Source organism: Lycium ferocissimum, unplaced genomic scaffold, assembly GCF_029784015.1.
Source record: "Lycium ferocissimum isolate CSIRO_LF1 unplaced genomic scaffold, AGI_CSIRO_Lferr_CH_V1 ctg7743, whole genome shotgun sequence".
NCBI classification, from domain to species: Eukaryota; Viridiplantae; Streptophyta; class Magnoliopsida; order Solanales; family Solanaceae; genus Lycium; species Lycium ferocissimum.
The window spans coordinates 2627-10730 of record NW_026726923.1 but is presented as its reverse complement, the minus strand read 5'-3'; the positions used below and the strand labels follow the sequence as shown (position 1 = coordinate 10730).

At 33.4% G+C, this 8104-nt stretch overlaps 1 long non-coding RNA gene across 1 annotated transcript; it reads left to right on the top strand.

The window, feature by feature from the left end:
• Positions 1–705: 705 nt before the first annotated feature.
• On the top strand, positions 706–2963 carry LOC132045713 (uncharacterized). The gene is made up of 2 exons (XR_009412513.1): positions 706–1001; positions 1304–2963. It is a non-coding gene; the product is annotated as an uncharacterized LOC132045713 (long non-coding RNA).
• The last annotated feature ends 5141 nt before the right edge of the window (positions 2964–8104 follow it).

Below are 8104 nucleotides of genomic sequence, written 5' to 3'. Positions count from 1 at the left end.
GCCGTGAAGCGGCACCGCCGGGTGGTCCCGGTGCGCTAAAACTTGACACCCAATTTTGGCCCTCCTTTTTCATTTAATTAATTTCACTATGCTTCTTAGTCCTGAAAATTCCCCAAAAACGAGTTAGGAATATTTTCACTAATTATTACGCTATTTTTCGAGATATATTTCTATAAAGTTAAGGACATTTTTATTGTTTCTTAGAAATTATCAAACATCATATTTTATATTTAAAAGTTACTAAACATCATACTTTATAATTAAAATGACTCGAAAATAATGTTGATATTTCTATATTAATATTGACATTGGCATTTTTCCTTTAATCCTATTTGTTACTATATTAATCATCTCTTACTCTATTTTAAAACTAAATACATACATTAAATTAATTGTATTGTGATTTATATATTACTTGTATTGTAATTTATATATGTACATATTTTGGGAATTTAATTAGGACAAAGAAGCATTTTTGAAACTAGTTTATGTGAAAAAGAATTATGAAAATTGGATACAATTTATGGCAATTCTCTTCACCAAATTCAGCCCATTTCGTGGCCCAATTCACACCCCAATCTAGCCCAAAAATCAATTTCACAACCCGACCCAGCAGCCACCATAAAGTACCCCAAAATTAATTCTCCTAATTCAATTCCAATGAACAACTCTAACAAAAAACCTCACCAGTCACCAGTGACAACGCCCTCTCCCATCACCGCCGGTTCGATCGACGGACCAGCGTACAAAAGCCATCCTCGACGCCACCGCCATCATGTCCCTTCAATCCCCTCTCCCTCTCTATGATACTATGGAGCCATTAATGCTCTGCAAACTAGCCTGTTCAACCTCCAAACAGGAAAAACGTGACAATCTTGCAAATACAAGGACGATTGAATGGATAAAAAAACCTCACCCTACCTTCAGAGCTTGGTTTGCTGAAAAATCTTTCGGACTTTCGGTTTCAACGGTCTCAACCTTTCAAATCATCTCTGAAAAAGGTGATTTCTTTCTCTTCCGTTCATGGTTTCCTTTTGTTTGAATTTTATTTCAAACGATTCCCCCCCCCCCCCCCTCTTCCCTTTTTGTGGTTTTCAATGTTGAATTTGAGTTCCCATTTTTTCAGCTATAAATACAGCCCTTTCTATGGGCTGTTAAAGACAGGTTGAACAACCACAAAAAAATCCCTTTTATTTTTCACAAGCTTTCCCCTCTTATAAAATTCCTTTTGCTAAAAACTCAGATTCGTAGAAAATCTTATTTTTCACTCTAAGTTTTTGATTGTCGAAATTCCTTCTTTTAGTTCTCGGCTGAACAAGGATTGCTTGAAGCGGATTCGGAGACTCGACGACGACATTAGCCTCAGTCCGTTGTCCCGGAGAAGGTCGGTAATCACATTCGTCTTCTCTTCGTCTTTAATTCTGTAGAAGTCAAAATATAGTCATTTTGTTGTTCTTAGCATTCTTTGGAGTTCGCTTGTTCAAATCTGCCTACACTTTAGTTTCTATAAACAAGCATGAAATGGTTGTGGCAATCTATTAGCGTTTAAAGAAAATGATCGTTTAGCTTGGTGAATACATGAATAGTAGTGTCGCTTCTCTAAAAATCTGTTTGTGGCATCCCTTAGGGGATTGTTTTATCATGTAAAATCAAGCATGTAAAATGGCTAAAATAAATCATAAACTCAAAACAAATGTCCTGATTCGTTGGTAGTCAATACTAGTCTATACATATAGGTTCGAATAATCATTTTGTTTCCATTAGTTTGAATCTGTCTACATCCCGTAATCTTTTTTTTCTTTTTCTTTTTTTACCATTAAGGCTGTAGCTATAGATGGCTTGAATCATGTTTTATCCTTCATTCATGTCTTCAAAACCAGTTCTAGTATGGATCAATATTAAGATGTTTGTGTCAAATAGTTGTTTTCTACTTTCATTTGGACATGAGCATGAAACATTATTTGTTTAAGGGCATTGAAAGGTTAGCGTTGTCCCTGTTTTAGTTAGCTTAAATAAAATGGTTGATAACATAGCTGCTGCTAATACGATTTCCTAAAGCTCTACTGTAAAATCCATTTAGACCTTATGACTAAAAAATATCATGCCTTGGCTGAAGATTGAGTTAAGTAGAGGTTAAGCTAACAATTGATTTATTGGCTTTCTATTTTGTTTAAACCTTGTTAAGTTAGTAGTTTTTTTTATTTTTTTTATTTTTTTATTTTTGGTGTGAACGTGAATAGGCGTAGGCTCAAATCTGAATCTTTCATTCAAAACTTAGTCCCCATGTTCATTTAGTTTAGAATTGTTGGTGGTTTAGTTAGCCAAATCCTTAAAATAGTTTACTTCCTACCTTGAAAACTGTTTTCATCTTTTATTTTCAATCTGTTTTTCCTTTAAGACAACGGGAGAATGAATTTGCGTAGGCTAAGTTGTTTTCCTTGGGATTTTTGATCAAAATTAGGTGTTGCGTTCCTTGTTTAAAGTTTTAATCTTTTTCTTTAGAAAACACAGGTTGTGCTTTAACTAATAAGTGGAAACTTAGTTTTAACAGTTGGTATGAACTTGGAGGGGTGGCTCTGAGATTAGTGTTTTACTTCTATTTTGAGGATTGAACCCTGTTTTTTTCCTCTTTAACTGATAGGAAAATTATAATTTAAACAAGTAAAGTCTTTTCTTTTCCTTGAATCAACTGCTTTGTCCCCCCCCCCCCCCCCCCCTTTTTTTTTTTGACTGACTGCTTCTCTTCACTAGGATTCTGCACTTAAAAACCTGGTTATATAATTCGTAAAATTACCAATTGATAATGCTTGGAATAGGTGCAGGATATGAACCATTTACATGTATAAGTCCAGACCGTGTTGTGTCCTAATATAAATGCTTGAAAGATCTCTCTTGTGTTTGCCGTGTTCTGTTTCTAAGATATGAATTCATTTATCACCTTAGCTAAAACTAGAGTGTAATGACTTCAAGGATAGAGTCACGAATTTGAATGTGAAAATTCATTAAGCCACTTAGTGTTAACAAACTCGATGGATTGGTCTTATTTAAAGTTGTTCAATTCCGTTTATATCTATTATTTTCCTGATACTTGATCACTTGATTTAATGAAACCTTATTAGTGTTTACTGTAAAAAGCAAATCATGTTTCTAATATAGTTATATCGATGGATTTAATCCCCTCAACTTATCCCATTTTCAGCTTCATAGTGTAAATATAGTTATATCGAGTGTACTATGGGATTGTTCTGATTTTTTATAATAGACTATCTAGATCTGTTTGCTGGCTTGATAACCATTAATAAACATATGTGAAGTACTATGTCACCAGTAGACTAATGAGAAGTTAAAATAGTTGAAGAATATCCGGTCGGAACTAGTAGTTGTTCGATCTTGCTGTTCGAATATACTTATGTTCATAATTAGATGTTGTTTGTGTTCACATGCATCACAACTTGGATAAGAATGAGATCGTGTTGTTCTTTACTATGACTAAACAAGCATTTATCTACATGAACGTAGAAAGTGTAGAATCTCAGTAATACATCCTGGAGTTTGAGTTAATACTATATTTTGTTCATGCTTAAGGAGATAAGTTAGCAAATAGGTAATACCACCTCTATATTGGTTTGATTGACAACTTGGGGTACTTAAAGTGCTGTCTGTTTATATTTCTTGTTTTCTCCTAAGTTAAAAACTACTTAAACTAGTTAAGTAATGTGTTTATTTTGTTTTGGTTAAGAATGTTTCCAATTTAGGATGGTGAATTGTTACTGTTATGACTGGTTTAAGTTTTTGGAGTTGTTGTTATATGTGTAATTGTTGCAAAACTTTAACTGTTGTTTTCAACTCGATGGCAAGACCAAAAAGGTTCCTTCCTTTTTTTTTTATTCCTTTCGTCTATCCGATTCACATATGCTCGAGATACCAATCTAGTATGGTGAATTCTTACTGTTAGGATTAGTTTAAGGCACACTTCTCGTAATTAAATAACCCAACTGACTACCGGTATTCAAATGAAGTAGGTCTGAATAGAGTTGTAAAATTCACACATGTGTCTCGTATTCATTTTTGATCATGTATGCTCTAGAGATAATTCTTGCTGTTATGATTGGTTTATGATGCAATAGTAGTTGTGATTTCCTTCCGGATTATATGACGTTCAGTTAAGTTTTTGTTGTTACTAATCATCGAGATTTGTACCTAATCCTTTTCTTTCCTTTCCTTTTACATGAACGCCATGGGAGTTTTGTTGGAGTTGTGGCTTAACTCTAATTCTGCCCAGGTCATAGGAGCAGCCAGCAGCAGATTTATTTGCTCGTGTCTAGCCGTCCCCTATTTTCGTGTCAAAAAGAGTCCAACGTCTCTGTCATTCTCCCTTTCTTCAAAATTTCACACCTTCATATCAGTTTATATATGTTTATATCATTCGACTAACATTTTGTGAACTTGCTATTTGTACATATGCAGTACTTGGTTTGTGTTTGGGTTTGTATAAACCAATTGAGGATGATGGTAAATTCAGTCACTACTTTTTCCTCTCCCCTTGGATAATTAATCTTGGCTTAGGCGTGCTAGAATGATAATTGCCAAATAATTTTCAGCTCTCGTTTATGCACTTTCAGGTTAAAAAATGATTTCCAACTAAAGGAAATTAACTGGAAAAAAATATTTCCTTTTTGAGTTAATTGCTCGTCAAACTAACGTTTCTTTTTTAAATCCATTTTTAACAAAAATGAGCGATTTAAATAGGGGTTTCAAAAGGGTAAGATGCATATTTCATGGGCAGTTATTTTCTATTTAATGCTAACATATGGAACAGGTCAGATTCTTTAAGTTTAATTAAGAACTTTACATTAGGGCTCAAGTATAGTGGCCCAAGTTATTTTGCAAGAGCTACAAGGTACATACTCTATTTTTTATATACATATATATACTATTTTTTTAATTATTAAATTATCCAATCATCTTTACACTGTGTGTACTTATATATATATATATATATATATATATATATATATATATATATATATAAATATATCACGTATTATACATATTATTATATTTTCCATGGCTATTTCTAAAAGTATACCTCTTTATACTATTTTTACATATGATAAACATACCCCATATATATGTTATTTTCTCATAAAAAATATGTATTTTTATACTCTACATTATATATTCTGTCCTTATATACAATAACCATATTTATACCCAAATCTTCAAAAAATACACATGTACTCTTTTGGTAAACAATATACATCCCCAGTACATATAATTTTACAAATCGTATTAATTACTTTCCTTTACAATGAGTATACCCATATACTATTATTTTTTTAAACACGTATCATTCATATACTAACTTATTTCCATTAATTCCCTTGGTCGTCTTTACATTATATGCATCTATATAGTACTATCACGTCATCAATAACTATTTTTAGTTACCCGTGATATACATATCACATATATACATTATTTTCTTATAAAAAAATATATCTTCTTATTCTATATTATACATACTATTCTTATATAAAATAAATGTCATACATATTTTTCTCACACATACATTAGCATTAACTACTTCCTCTATGAATATGCATTTACTCACATAGTTATAGTTACTTTAAAACCCCCTTTTTTATACAAATAGTTTTGAGAGAGTAGCTTCTTTTCCGTAATTCTTTAAATAGGTAATAATAAATAATAAATAATTAAATAATCCCCCTCTAGTGTCAATTAAGCTAAGTTTAAAGACTGTTTTCAGATAGGCTCTGGGGGATGCTTAACACCTTCCCCTCGGGGTAAATAAAACCCTTACCTAGAATCTCATAGATTTCAAAGACTAAAAAATGGAGTTTACTTTTTTTACAAATGGTTTCCTAATATTTCCTAAAATTAGGTGGCGACTCTGAAAATTTGCAAAACCAGAGGAAACATAGTCATAAGTTGTGAACTAGTTTTAATCCGTTGAAAATAGGGCATAACAACAGGTAGTTTGTAAATTAATGAAGTGTTTAAAGCCCTTAGACCCTCATTATTTCTCATTTCGAAATTAGAGCTTGGGGGAACAGTTCTTGTAGATATTTTGGAGATATTCTTGGAGGTAAATCTTGCTTGTTCCTTTACTCTTCCTTTAATCATAATCATCTTGGATTCCCCTTTCCTTTTAATAATCCCTTAGTGATGGAAGTTGAAAGAAGGTTTTGATGAACTTTTCCTTAGGCTCATTAATGAGGAAATTGATGATGTTTATGTTAGAATTTGATGCATCTAAGCTTATTAATCATATATCTTTCATTTCTAGTGTTGAATTTCGAAATCAAAGAGTTAGGGTTTATACCCAAACTGGGAGTTTTGTTTGAAAATCGTAAATTAGGCTAATCCTTGAGTTAAATCAGCAATTATTGGTTGGGTTATTATCACGATCCGACTAGGGGCCATGACGGGTACCCGGGGCTAACTACCGAGCACCGCTCATACCATTATCCATCATACTCATCAAGCGTTCATTCATTAATCTTATACTCAAATCATAGGAAAAACCATTTTTCACTTCGAAACATAATTACCTTTATATACATAAAGTTCCCTTGCTATCAAAAAATATGTACATACAATAGTGGACATCGTGAGACCAAACTACCCACACATACGTATCTACGAGCCTACTAAGAGTACTAGACATATGGACGGGACAGACCCCGTCATGCCCAAAACATACATATACACAAAAGAATAAATCAATGGCACCTCCGAATAATCTTGCGCCTAAAGTTCGCTAGTAGCTCTACGAGTCCGGATCACCTCCCCTCGCACACGGGGCATGAACACGCGTCCAAAGAAAAATCTCGACGTCAAAAGACGAACATTGTACCGAGTATGTAAGGCATGAATGAAATGAACATAATAGAGAAATCATAATATATAAGATGAAGATATAACTCCGCGTAACTTTTAAGGTGGATACATTTCATACATATATATTATATAATCATGGGCATGTATCATCATAGCGCGTATACATCATCATATCATATATATCATCGTCGTTAACCCGCGTGGGGTAACCATCAATATGCAGCCCACTAGTGGTGTGTACGGCCCTCTAGGCTCGGTGTAACATACGACCCGCCTTCGCGGTGACATGCCGACTAACTAAGCACGGTGGAATCGTATCATCATATAGTCACATAAACTTGTCATTATCACACATCTCATAGGCATATCATAACCTTATCATAACTTAACATCATCATACATTCATCATTAATCGTACATTAAAGTCAGGTGTAACCATATGTGTCGGGGTGACATTACGAGGTCGTGAACCCCCACTACGTTATCTGGAGTAATCATAATCGTTATATCTCACTTGGAGGGACTAACGTTTTAAGGTGAGTGGCACAAAAGAAAAGCATCAATGGAACTATACTTAGGGTCATTAGATTGTGAAACATCATATCGTATCCGTAGCAAGAACTTTATGGAATTAGCATATCATGAACTTTAGACTTTTAGACTCAACTCATAGTCATCATTATCATACTCACATCGTATCTCTTTTCTTTATCTTATGAAAAGCTCTTTATAACCATAGACTCATAGTTTCCGATGTGTAGGAAAGTCATGGAAATATAGGAGAATTCATGCCATAGGAGTCATGCCTGTGGAAAGGACTAAAATTTTGGCATACCTCTTTTTCGTTTAGCTATTCTATCGTTTGATCGTTCTCCTTTGATGCTCGCATTTCTACCTTCAAGAAAGTTCGTATTAACATTAGCTAATCGATTATAAGAACATGCTTACTAAGGCTAGAGAAAATTAGGTAGCATTTCCTTTGTTTATACAAATTTCCTCATATCACATATCGACTCCCAAACATCCATAACAACATTCACAATATTATAGGCAACAATCATCATTCATCCACATTATCTACATTTCTCAATTTCACTTCAATTTCTCCATAATCATGGTCATAGTTCATTATTGCGTTTTCTCACATATAATACTTATCCCATATTCTAAATGTCACTTATAGCATGCTTACAATCACAACATATCAATATTCATGACTCATTCCAAACTACTACTCAAA